Genomic DNA, 14,657 nt, shown 5'->3' with positions numbered 1-14,657 from the left:
GCCTAAAATATTTTTGGACTATCCAATAAAACCTAGAGAACCATATCCACATATACTTACCTTGTTGTTTGCGTTATACGGCCAAAACACTAGAATTCCGCCCGATTCCCATATTTTCGTGTGCTATAGCCCACGCCTTCCGAATGGCCCCGGGCCCCCTAGACCACGATTGCCTAAAATTTATCCGAGCCATCAAATATGACCTAAGGAACCATAATCACTTCCCAACCATGACCGTTCTTCATATTTTTGCGTTTTGCGACCACAATACTAGAATTCCGCTCGATTACCATATTTTCGTGTGCATAGCCCACGCCTTCCGAGTGGTCCCGGCCCCCCGGACCCGGATCACCTAAAATGTTTCTGAGCCATCAATTACATCCTAAGGAACCATATATACCACCCCGACATGACCGTTCCTCATTTTGTTTTGTGTTTTACGGCAAAAAAACTAGTATTCCGCTCGATTAGCATATTTTCGAGTGCCGCCTTCCGATTGGGGCGGCCCCTATAGACCCGAATCGCCTAAGATTTTTCCAAGACATCAAATACGACCTAAAGAACCATAGTCACCGCCCCTCCATGACCGTTCCTCGTTATTTTTGCTTTTTACGGCCAAAACACTAGAATTCTGCCCAATTACTACATTTTCGTGTGCCGCCTTCCGATTGGGCCGGCGCCCCCGGACCTGGATCGCCTAAAATTTTTCTGAGCCATCAATTACGACCTAAGGAACCATATATACCACCCCACCATGATTGTTCCTCGTTTTTTTGTGTTTTACGGCCAAAAAACTAGTATTCCGCCCGATTAGCATATTTTCGAGTGCTGCCTTCCGATTGGGGCGGCCCCTAGAGGCCCGGATCGCCTAACATTTTCCCGAGCAATAAAATACGACCTAAAGAACCATAGTCACCGCCCCTCCATGACCGTTTCTCGATATTTTTCCATTTTACGTCCAAAACACTAGAATTTCGCCCAATTACCACATTTTTGTATGCCGCCTTCCGATTGGGCCGGCCCCTCTAGACCCGGATCGCCTAAAAATTTTACGGGCCATCAAATATGACCTAAGGAACCATAGTCACTGCCTCTCCATGACCATTCCTCGTATATTTCTGTTTTACGGCCAAAAACCTAGAATTCCGCTCGATTCCCATATTTTCGTGTGCTATAGCCAACGCCTTCCGAGTGGACCCCGGATTGCCTAAAAGTTTCCGGGCCATCAAATATGACCTAAGGAACCATATTCACTCCCCTTCCATGACCTTTCCTCATTGTTTTGCAATATATGGCAAAAGATCTAGCATTCTGCCCAATTCCCATATTTTCGTCCACGCCTTCCGAGTGGGCCCGGGCCCTACAGGCCCATTTCGCCTAAAACTTTCCGGGCCATCAAATATGACCTAAGGAACCATAGTCACTGCCCCACAATGACCGTTCCAAATTTGTTTGCGTTTTACAGCCAAAAAGCTAGAATTCCGCATGATTTCCTTATTTTCGTGTGCTATGCCCACACCTTCCAAGTGGGCCGGGCCCCCTAGACCCGGATCACCTAAAACTTTACCAAGCCGTCAAATAGGACCTAAGGAACCATTGTCACCACCCCTCCATGATCTTTCCTAATTTTATGCATTTTAAGGCAAAACAATAGCATTTCGCATAATTCCCATATTTTCGTGTGCTATAACCCACGCTTTCCGAATGGGCCAGGCCCCACGGACTCGGATCGCCTAAAATTTTTTTGGACTATCAAATACAACCTAGAGAACCATACCCACCATGACCTTTCCTTATTGTTTGCGTTATACGGCCAAAACAGTAGAATTCCGCCCGATTCTCATATTTTTGTGTGCTATAGCCCACGCCTTCCGAGTGGGCCCGGGCCCCCTGGACCACAATTGCCTAAAATTTATCCGGGACATCAAATATGACCTAAGGAACCATAATAACTACCCAGCCTTGACCGTTCTTCATATTTTTGTATTTTGCGGCCACAATACTAGAATTCCGCCGATTACCATTTTTTCTTGTGCATAGCCCACGCCTTCCGAGTGGTCCCGGCCCCCCCGGACCCGGATCACCTAAAATGTTTCTGAGCCATCAATTAACATGTAAGGAACCATATATACCACCCCGCCATGACCGTTCCTCGTTTGTTTGTGTTTTACGGCCAAAAAACTAGTATTCCGCCCGATTAGCATAGTTTCGAGTGCCGCCTTCCGATTGGGGCGGCCCCTATAGACCCGGATCGCCTAACGTTTTTCCAAGCCATCAAATACGACCTAAAGAACCATAGTCACCACCCCGCCATGACCGTTCCTCGTTAGTTTTGCGTTTTACGGCCAAAACACTAGAATTCCGCCCAATTACCATATTTTCGTGTGCCGCCTTCCGATTGGGCCGGCCCCCCGGACCCGGATCACCTAAAATGTTTCTGAGCCAGCAATTACAGCCTAAGGAACCATATATACCACCCCTCCATGACCGTTCCTCGTTGTTTTGTGTTTTACGGCCAAAAAACTAGTGTTCCGCCCGATTAGAATATTTTCGAGTGTCGCCTTCCGATTAGGGCAGCCCCTATAGACCCGAATCGCCTAAAAATTTTCCAAGCCATTAAATATGACCTAAAGAACAATAGTCACCGCCCCGCCATGAACGTTCCTCGTTATTTTTGCTTTTTACGGCTAAAACACTTGAATTCCGCCCAATTACCACATTTTTGTGTGCCGCCTTCCGAGTGGTCCCGGCCCCCCCAGACCCAGATCGCCTAATATTTTTCTAAGCCATCAATTACGACCTGAGGAACCAAATATACCACCCCACCATGACCGTTCCTCGTTTTTTGTGTTTTACGGCCAAAAAACTAGTATTTCGCCCGATTAGCATATTTTCGAGGGTTGCCTTCTGATTGGGGTGGCCCCTATAGACCCGGATCGCCTAACATTTTTTCGAGCAAACAAATACGACCTAAAGAACCATATTCACTGTCACGCCATGACCATTGCTCGTTATTTTTGCGTTTTACGGCCAAAAGACTAGAATTTCGCCCAATTACCACATTTTTGTGTGCCGCCTTCCGATTGGGCCGGCACCTCCAGACCCGGATCGCCTAAAATTTTTTCGGGCCATCAAATATGACCAAAGGAACCATAGTCATTGCCTTTCCATGAACATTCCTCGTATATTTCCGTTTTACGGCCAAAAAACTAGAATTTCGCTCGATTCGCATATTTTCGTGTGCTATACCCAACGACTTCCGAGTGGACCCAGTCCCACGGACCCGGATTGCTTAAAAGTTTCCGGGCCATCAAATATGACCTAAGGAACCATATTCACTCCCCTGCCATGACCTTTCCTCATTGTTTTGCAATATATGGCAAAAGATCTAGAATTCTGCCCGATTCCCATATTTTCGTCCACGCCTTCCGAGTGGGTCCGGGCCCCACAGACCCATTTCGCCTAAAACTTTTCCGGGCCATCAAATATGACCTAAGGAACCATAGTCACTGCCCCACCATGACCATTCCACATTTGTTTGCGTTTTACAGCCAAAAATCTAGAATTCCACATGATTTCCTTATTTTCGTGTGCTATGCCCACACCTTCCAAGTGGGCCCGGCCCCCCAGACCCGGATCACCTAAAACTTTTCCAGGCCATCAAATACGACCTAAGGAACAATTGTCACCACCCCTCCATGATCGTTCCTAATTTTATGCATTTTAAGGCAAAAAAATAGCATTTCGCATGATTCCCATATTTTCGTGTGCTATAGCCCACGCTTTCCGAATGGGCCAGGCCCCTCGAACTCGTATCGCCTAAAAATATTCTGGACTATCAAATACAACCTAGAGAACCATACCCACCATGACCATCCCTTGTTGTTTGCGTTATATGGCCAAAACTCTAGAATTCCCCCCGATTCCCTTATTTTCGTGTGCTATAGCCCACGCCTTCCGAGTGGGCTCGGGCCCCCTGGACCAGGATTGCCTAAAATTTATCCGGGCCATCAAATATGACCTAAGGAACCATATTCACTGCCCAACCATGACCGTTCTTCATATTTTTGCGTTTTGCGGCCACAATACTAGAATTCCGCCCGATTCCCATTTTTTCGTGTGCATAGCCCACGCCTTCCGAGTGGTCCCGACCCCCCCGGATCTGGATAGCCTAAAATGTTTCTGAGCCTTCAATTACAACCTAAGGAACCATATATACTACCCCGCCATGACCGTTCCTCATTTGTTTTGTGTTTTACGGCCAAAAGACTAGTATTCCGCCCGATTAGCATATTTTCGAGTGCCGCCTTCCGATTGGGGCGGCCCCTATAGACCCGGATCACCTAACATTTTTCCAAGCCATAAAATACGACCTAAAGAACCATAGTCACCGCCCCACCATGACCGTTCCTCGTTATGTTTTCTTTTTACGGCCAAAACACTAGAATTCCGCCCATTTACCACATTTTTGTGTGCCGCCTTCCGATTGGGCCGGCCCCCCGAACCCAGAACGCCTAAAATGTTTCTGATCCATCAATTACGACCTAAGGAACCATATATACCACCCCCTCCTTGACCCTTCCTCGTTTGTTTGTGTTTTATAGCCAAAAAAATAGTATTTCGCTCGATTAGCATATTTTCGAGTGCTGCCTTCCGATTGAGGTGGCCCCTATAGACCCGGATCGCCTAACATTTTTCCGAGCAATCAAATACGACCTAAAGAACCATAGTCACCGCCCCGCCATGACCGTTTCTCGTTAATTTTTCATTTTACGGCCAAATCACTAGAATTACGCCCAATTACCACATTTTTGTGTGCCGCCTTCCGATTGGGCCGGCCCCTCCAGACCCGGATCGCCTAAAAATTTTCCGGGCCATAAAATATGACCTAAGTAACCATGGTCACTGCCTCGCCATGACCATTCCTCGTATATTTCCGGTTTACGGCCAAAAAACTAGAATTCCGCTCGATTCCCATATTTTCGTGTGCTATAGCAAACGCCTTCCGAGTGGACCCGGTCCCCCAGACCCCAATTGCCTAAAGGTTTTCCGGGCCATCAAATATGACCTAAGGAACCATATTCACTGCCCTTCCATGACCTTTCCTCATTGTTTTGCAATATATGGCAAAAGATCTAGAATTCTGCGTGATTCCCATATTTTCGTCCACGCCTTCCGAGTTGGTTCGGGCCCCACAGACCCATTTCGCCTAAAACTTTTCCGGGCCATCAAATATGACCTAAGGAACCATAGTCACTGCCACACCATGACCGTTCCACATTTGTTTGCGTTTTACAGCCAAAAAGCTAGAATTCCGCATGATTTCCTTATTTTCGTGTGCTATGCCCACACCTTCCAAGTGGGCCCAGGCCCCCAGACCCGGATCACCTAATACTTTTCCAGGCCATCAAATACGACCTAAGGAACCATTGTCACCAACCCGCCATGATCGTTCCTAACTTTAAGCATTTTAAGGCAAAAAAAATAGCATTTTGCATGATTCCCATATTTTCGTGTGCTATAGCCTATGCTTTCCGAATGGGCCAGGCCCCCCGGACTCGGATCGCCTAAAAATTTTTTGGACTATCAAATACGACCTAGAGAACCATACCCACCATGACCTTTCCTTGTTGTTTGCGTTATACGGCCAAAACACTAGAATTCCCCCTGATTCCCATATTTTCGTGTGCTATAGCTCACCCCTTCCGAGTCGGCTCGGGCCCCCTGGACCACTATTGCCTAAAATTTATCCGGGCCATCAAATATGACCTAAGGAGCCATAGTCACTGCCCAACCATGACCGTTCTTCATATTTTTGTGTTTTGCGGCCACAATACTAGAATTTCGCCGGATTCCCATTTTTTCGTGTGCATAGCCCACTCCTTCCGAGTGGCCCCGGCCCCCCCGGACCCGGATCGCCTAAAATGTTTCTGAGCCATCAATTACAACCTAAGGAACCATATATACCACCCCGCCATGACCGTTCCTCGTTTATTTGTGTTTTACGGCCAAACAACTAGTATTCCGCCCGATTAGTATATTTTCGAGTGCCGCCTTCCGATTGGGGCGGCCCCTATAGACCCGGATCGCCTAACATTTTTCCAAGCCATCAAATACGACCTAAAGAACCATAGACACTGCCCCGCCATGACCGTTCCTCGTTATTTTTTCTTTTTACGGCCAAAACACTAGAATTCCGCCCAATTACCACATTTTCGTGTGCCGCCTTCCGATTGGGCCAGCCCCCCGAACCCGGATCGCCTAAAATGTTTCTGAGCCATCAATTACGACCTTAGGAACCATATATACCACCCCCTCCTTGACCGTTCCTCGTTTGTTTGTGTTTTATGGCCAAAAAACTAGTATTTCGCCCGATTAGCATATTTTCGAGTGCTGCCTTCCGATTGGGGTGGCCCCTATAGACCCGGATTGCCTAACATTTTTCCGAGCAATCAAATACGACCTAAAGAACCATAGTCACCTCCTTGCCATGACTGTTTCTTGTTATTTTTTCGTTTTACGGCCAAAACACTAGAATTCCGCCCAATTACCACATTTTTGTGTGCCGCCTTCTGATTGGGCCGGCCCCTACAGACCCGGATCGCCTAAAACATTTCCGGGCCATCAAATATGACCTAAGGAACCATAGTCACTGCCCCACCATGACCGCTCCACATTTTTTTGCGTTTTACAGCCAAAAAACTAGAATTCCGCATGATTTCCTTATTTTCGTGTGTTATGCCCACACCTTCCAAGTGGGACCGACCCCCAAGACCCGGATCACCAAAAACTTTTCCAGGCCATCAAATACGACCTAAGGAACCATTTTCACCACCCCGCCATGATCGTTCCTAATTTTATGCATTTTAAGGCAAACAAATAGCATTTCGCATGATTCCCATATTTTCGTGTGTTATAGCCCACGCTTTCCGAATGGGCCAGGCCTCCCGGACTCGAATCGCCTAAAAATTTTTTGGACTATAAAATACAACCTAGAGAACCATACCCACCATGACCTTTTCTTGTTGTTTGCGTTATACGGCCAAAACATTAGAATTCCCCCCGATTCCCATATTTTCGTGTGCTATAGCCCACGCCTTCCGAGTGGGCTCGGGCCCCCTGGACCCGGATCGACTAAAATGTTTCTGAGCCATCAATTACAACCTAAGGAACCATATATACCACCCCACCATGACCGTTCCTCGTTTTTTTGTGTTTTACGGCCATAAAACTAGTATTCCGCCCGATTAGTATATTTTCGAGTGCCGCCTTCCGAGTGGGGCGGCCCCTATAGACCCGGATCGCCTAACATTTTTCCAAGCCATCAAATACGACCTAAAGAACCATAGTCACCACCCCGCCATGACCGTTACTCGTTATTATTTTTTTTAAGGCCAAAACACTAGAATTCCGCCCAATTACAACATTTTCGTGCGCCGCTTTCCGAGTGGTCCCAGCCCCCCCGGACCCGGATCACCTAAAATATTTCTAAGCCATCAATTACGACCTAAGGAACCATATATACCACCCCACCATGACCGTTCCTCATTTTTTTGTGTTTTACGGCCAAAAAACTAGTATTTCTCCTGATTAGCATATTTGTGAGTGTTGCCTTCCGATTGGGGTGGCCCCTATAGACCCGGATCGCCTAACATTTTTTCGAGCAATCAAATACGACCTAAAGAACCATAGTCACCGCCACGCCATGATCGTTTCTCGTTATTTTTGCGTTTTACAGCCGAAAGACTAGAATTCCGCCCAATTACCACATTTTTGTGTGCCGCCTTCCGATTGGGCCGGCACCTACAGACCCGGATTGCCTAAAAATTTCCCGGGCCATCAAATATGACCTAAGGAACCATAGTTACTGCCTTTCCATGACCATTCCTCGTATATTTCCATTTTACGGCCAAAAAACTAGAATTTCGCTCGATTACCATATTTTCATGTGCTATAGCCAACGCCTTCCGAGTGGACCCAGTCCCCCGGACCCGGATTGCCTAAAGGTTTTCCGGGCCATCAAATATGACCTAAGGAACCATATTCACTGCCCTGCCATTACCATTTTCTCATTGGTTTGCAATATATGGCAAAAGATCTAGTATTCTGCCTAATTCCCATATTTTCGTCCACGCCTTCCGAGTCGGTCCGGGCCCCACAGACCCATTTCGCCTAAAACTTTTCCGGGCCATCAAATATGACCTAAGGAACCATAGTCACTGCCCCACCATGACAGTTCTACATTTCTTTGCGTTTTACAGCCAAAAAGCTAGAATTCCGCATGATTTCCTTATTTTCGTGTGCTATGCCCACATCTTCCAAGTGGGCCCGGCCCCCAGACCCGGATCACCTAAAACTTTTCCAGGCCATCAAATACGACCTAAGGAACCATTGTCACCACCCCGCCATGATCGTTCCTAAATTTAAGCATTTTAAGGCAAAAAAATAGCATTTCGCATATTTCCCATATTTTCGTGTGCTATAGCCTACGCTTTCAGAATGGGCCAGGCCCCCCGGACTCGGATCGCCTTAAAATTTTTTGGACTATCAAATACGACCTAGAGAACCATAGTCACTGCCTCACCATGACCTTTCCTTGTTGTTTGCGTTATACGGCCAAAACACTAGAATTCCGCCTGATTCCCATATTTTCGTATGCTAAAGCCCACGCCTTCCGAGTGGGCCCGGGCCCTCTGGACCACGATTGCCTAAAATTTATCCGGGCCATCAAATATGACCTAAGGAACCATAGTCACTACCCAACCATGACCGTTCTTCATATTTTTGCATTTTGCGGCCACAATACTAGAATTCCGCCTGATTCCCATTTTTCGTGTGCATAGCCCACGCCTTCCGAGTGGTCCCGACCCCCCCGGACCTGGATCGCCTAAAATGTTTCAGAGCCATAAATTAAAACCTAAGGAACCATATATACGACCCCACCATGACCGTTCCTCAATTTTTTGTGTTTTACGGCCAAAAAACTAGTATTCCGCCCGATTAGCATATTTTTGAGTGCCGCCTTCCGATTGGGGCGGCCCCTATAGACCCGAATCGCCTAAAAATTTTCCAAGCCATCAAATACGACCTAAATAACCATATTCACCGCCCCGCCATAACCGTTCCTCGTTATTTTTGCTTTTTACGGCCAAAACACTAGAATTCTGCCCAATTACCACATTTTCGTGTCCCGCCTTCCGATTGGGCCGGTGCCCCCGGACACGGATCGCCTAAAATGTTTCTGAGCGATCAATTACGACCTAAGGAACCATATATACCACCCCCACCATGACCGTTCCTCATTTTTTTGTGTTTTACCGTCAAAAAACTAGTATTCCGCCCGATTAGCATATTTTCGAGTGCTGCCTTCCGATTGGGGCGGCCCCTATAGACCCGGATCGCCTAACATTTTCCCGAGCAATCAAATACGACCTAAATAACCATAGTCACCGCCCCGCCATGACCGTTTCTCGATATTTTGGCGTTTTACGGCCAAAACACTAGAATTCCGCCCAATTACCACATTTTTGTATGCCGCCTTCCGATTGGGCCGGCCCCTCTAGATCCGGATCGCCTAAAAATTGTCCGGGCCATCAAATATGACCTAAGGAACCATAGTCACTGCCTCGCCATGACCATTCCTCGTATATTTCTGTTTTATGGCAAAAAACCTAGAATTCCGCTCGATTCCCATATTTTCGTGTGCTATAGCCAACGCCTTCCGAGTGGACCCGGATTGCCTAAAAGTTTCCAGGCCATCAAATATAACCTAAGGAACCATATTCACTCCCCTTCCATGACCTTTCCTCATTGTTTTGCAATATATGGTAAAAGATCTAGAATTCTGCTTGATTCCCATATTTTCGTCCACGCCTTCCGAGTGGGCCCGGGCCCCACAGACCCATTTCGCCTAAAACTTTTCCGGGCCATCAAATATGACCTAAGGAACCATAGTCACTGCCCCACCATGACCGTTCCACATTTGTCTGCGTTTTACAGCCAAAAAGCAAGAATTCCGCATGATTTTCTTATTTTCGTGTGCTATGCCCACACCTTCCAAGTGGGCCCGGCCCCCCAGACTCGGATCACCTAAAACTTTTCCAAGCCATCAAATACGACCTTAGGAACAATTGTCACCACCCCGCCATGATCGTTCCTAAATTTATGCATTTTAAGGGAAAAAAATTGCATTTCGCAAGATTCCCATATTTTCGTGTGCTATAGCCCACGCTTTTCGAATGGGCCAGGCCCCCCGGACTCGGATCGCCTAAAAATTTTTTGGACTATCAAATACAACCTAGAGAACCATAACCACCATGACCTTTCCTTGTTGTTTGCGTTATACGGCCAAAACAGTAGAATTCCGCCCGATTCCCATATTTTCGTGTGCTATAGCCCACGCCTTCCGAGTGGGCCCGGGCCCCCTGGACCACGATTGCCTAAAATTTATCCGGGCCATCAAATATGACATAAGGAACCATAATCACTGCCCAACCATGACCGTTCTTCATATTTTTGCATTTTGCGGCCACAATACTAGAATTCCGCCCGATTACCATTTTTTCTTGTGCAAAACCCACGCCTTCCGAGTGGTTCCGGCCCCCCCGGACCCGGATCGCCTAAAATGTTTCTGAGCCATCAATTAAAACCTAAGGAACCATATATACCACCCCGCCATGACCGTTCCTCGTTTGTTTGTGTTTTACGGCCAAAAAACTAGTATTCCGCCCGATTAGCATAGTTTCGAGTGCCGCCTTCCGATTGGGGCGGCCCCTATTGACCCGGATTGCCTAACATTTTTCCAAGCCATCAAATACGACCTAAAGAACCATAGTCATCACCCCGCCATGACCGTTCCTCGTTATTTTTGCGTTTTACTACCAAAACACTAGAATTCCGCCCAATTACCACATTTTCGTGTGCCGCCTTCCGATTGGGCCGGCCCCCCGGGCCCGGATTGCCTAAAATATTTCTGAGCCAGCAATTACAGCCTAAGGAACCATATATACCACCCCTCCATGACCGTTCCTCGTTTTTTTTGTTTTAAGGCCAAAAAACTAGTGTTCCGCCCGATTAGCATATTTTCGAGTGCCGCCTTCCGATTGGGGCGGCCCCTATAGACCCGAATCGCCTAACATTTTTCCAAGCCATCAAATACGACCTAAAGAACAATAGTCACCGCCCCGCCATGAACGTTCCTCGTTATTTTTGCTTTTTACGGCCAAAACACTAGAATTTCGCCCAATTACAACATTTTCGTGCGCCGCCTTCCGAGTGGTCCCGGCCCCCCCGGACCCGGATCACCTAAAATGTTTCTAAGCCATCAATTACGACCTAAGGAACCATATATACCACCCCACCATGACCGTTCCTCATTTTTTTGTGTTGTACGGCCAAAAAACTAGTATTTCTCCCGATTAGCATATTTGTGAGTGTTGCCTTCCGATTGTGGTGGCCCCTATAGACCCGAATCGCCTAACATTTTTTCGAGCAATCAAATACGACCTAAAGAACCATATTCACCGCCACGCCATGATCGTTTCTCGTTATTTTTGCATTTTACAGCCAAAAGACTAGAATTCCGCCCAATTACCACATTGTTGTGTGCCGCCTTCCGATTGGGCCGGCACCTACAGACCCGGATCGCCTAAAAATTTCCCGGGCCATCAAATATGACCTAAGGAACCATAGTCACTGCCTTTCCATGACCATTCCTCGTATATTTCCGTTTTACGGCCAAAAAACTAGAATTTCGCTCGATTACCATATTTTCGTGTGCTATAGCCAACGCCTTCCGAGTGGACCCAGTCCCCCGGACCCGGATTGCCTAAAGGTTTTCCGGGCCATCAAATATGACCTAAGGAACCATATTCACTGCCCTTCCATGACCTTTCCTCATTGTTTTGCAATATATGGTAAAAGATCTAGAATTCTGCTTGATTCCCATATTTTCGTCCACGCCTTCCGAGTGGGTCCTGGCCCCACAGACCCATTTCGCCTAAAAATTTTCCGGGCCATCAAATATGACCTAAGGAACCATAGTCACTGCCCCACCATGACCGTTCCACATTTGTCTGCGTTTTACAGTCAAAAAGCTAGAATTCCGCATGATTTTCTTATTTTCGTGTGCTATGCCCACACCTTCCAAGTGGGCCCGGCCCACCAGACCCGGATCACCTAAAACTTTTCCAGGCCATCAAATACGACCTAAGGAACCATTTTCACCACCCCTCCATGATCGTTCCTAAATTTAAGCATTTTAAGTCAAAAAAATAGCATTTCGCATGTTTCCCATATTTTCGTGTGCTATAGCCCACGCTTTCCGAATGGGCCATGCCCCCCGGACTCGGATCGCCTAACAATTTTTTGGACTATCAAATACAACCTAGAGAACCATACCCACCATGACCTTTCCTTGTTGTTTGCGTTATACGGCCAATACACTAGAATTCCCCCCGATTTCCATATTTTCGTGTGCTATAGCCCACGCCTTCCGAGTGGGCTCGGGCCCCCTAGACCACGATTGCCTAAAGGTTTTCCGGGCCATCAAATATGACCTAAGGAACCATATTCACTGCCCTGCCATGACCTTTCCTCATTGTTTTGCAATATATGGTAAAAGATCTAAAATTCTGCTTGATTCCCATATTTTCGTTCACGCCTTCCTAGTGGGTCCGGGCCCCACAGACCCATTTCGCCTAAAACTTTTCCGGGCCATCAAATAGGACCTAAGGAACCATAGTCACTGCCCCACCATGACCGTTCCACATTTGTTTGCGTTTTACAGCCAAAACGCTAGAATTCCGCATGATTTCCTTATTTTCGTGTGCTATGCCCACACCTTCCAAGTGGGCCCGGCCCCCAGACCCGGATCACCTAAAACTTTTCCAGGCCATCAAATATGACCTAAGGAACCATTGTCACCCCCCGCCATGATCGTTCCTAATTTTATGCATTTTAAGGCAAAACAATAGCATTTCGCATGATTCCCATATTTTCGTGTGTTATAGCCCATGCCTTTCGAGTGGGCTCGGGCCCCCTGGACCACGATCGCCTAAAACATTTTGGGACCATCAAATATGACCTAAGGAACCATAATCACAGCCCCACCATGACCTTTCCTCGTTGTGTGTCGTCTTCCGATTGGGCCGGATTTCCTAAAAGTTTTTCAAGCCATCAAATATGACCTAAGGGACCATAGTCGCTGCCCTCCATGACCTTTCATTGTTGTTTTGCGTTATATGTCCAATAAACTAGAATTCCACCGGATTTCCATATTTTCGTGTGCTATATCCCATGCCTTTCTAGTAGGCCCGGGACCCCGAATCCCCTAAAAAAATTTTGAGCCTTCAAATACAACCTAAGGAACCATTGTCACAACCCTGTAATGACCGTTTCTCGTTGTTTTGCATTTTACGGCCACAAAACTAGAATTCCGCCTGATTCTTATTTTTCGTGTGCTATAGGCCACGCCTTCCGAGTGGTCCCCGACCCCCCGTACCTGGATCGCCAAATATTTTTTCGGTCCATCAAATACGACCTAAGGAACCAAAGTCACTGTTCCGCCATGACCGCTCCTCGTTTTGTTGCGTTTTATGGCCAAGAAACTAGAATTTCGCATGACTCCCATATTTTCGTGTGCTATAGCCCATGCCTTCCGAGTGGACCCGGTCCCCCCGGACCAGGATTTCCTCAAAGTTTTGCAGGCCATCAAATACGACCTAAGGAACCATAGTCACTACCCCGCCATGACCTTTCATTGTTTTTTGGGTTATATGGCTAAAAATCTAGAATTCCGCCCCATTCCTATATTTTCGTGTGTGATAATATGGGCCTTCCGAGTGGGCCCGGGCCCCCGGACCCGGATCACCTAAAATTTTTCTGAGCCATCAAATAGGACCTAAGGAACCATAGTCACCATCCCGCCATGACCATTTCTCATTTTTAGCATTTTACGGCCAAAATACTAGAATTCTACATGATTACCATATTTTCGTGTGTTGCCTTCAGATTGGGTCGACCCCTACAGACCCGGATAGCCTAAAAAAATTTCGGGCCATCACATACGACCTAAGGAACCATAGTCACCTCCCCGCCATGACCGCTTATCATATATTTGCATTTTACAGCCAAAAAACTAGAATTCCGCCCGATTCCCATATTTTCGTGTGATATAGCCCACGCCTTCCAAGTGGTCGAGGTCCCCCCGGACCCGGAATGCCTAAAAGTTTTTCGGGACATCAAATACGACCTAAGGAACCATAGTCACTGCCCCGCCATGACTTTCCTCGTTGTTTTGCATTTTATGGCCAAAAAACTAGAATTCCGCCCGATTCCCATATTTTCGTCCTCGCCTTCCGGGTGGGCCCGGGGCCCCCGGACCCAGATCACCTAAAACCTTTCCGAGCCATCCAATATGACCTAAGGAACCATAGTCACCACCCCGCCATGACCGTTCAACGGTTATTTGCATTTTACAGCCAAAAAGCTAGAATTTCGCCATCCTCGTTTTTTTGTATTTTACGGCCAAAATACTAGTATTCTGCCCGATTACCATATTTTCGTGTGCCGCCTTCCGATTGGGCCGACCCCTATAGACCCGGATCGCCTAAAAACTTTTATGGCCATCACATACGACCTAAGGAACCATAGTCACC

Source organism: Nicotiana tomentosiformis, chromosome 6 (assembly GCF_000390325.3).
Source record: "Nicotiana tomentosiformis chromosome 6, ASM39032v3, whole genome shotgun sequence".
Taxonomy (NCBI): Eukaryota; Viridiplantae; Streptophyta; class Magnoliopsida; order Solanales; family Solanaceae; genus Nicotiana; species Nicotiana tomentosiformis.
Note: the sequence above shows the minus strand (reverse complement) of the source record.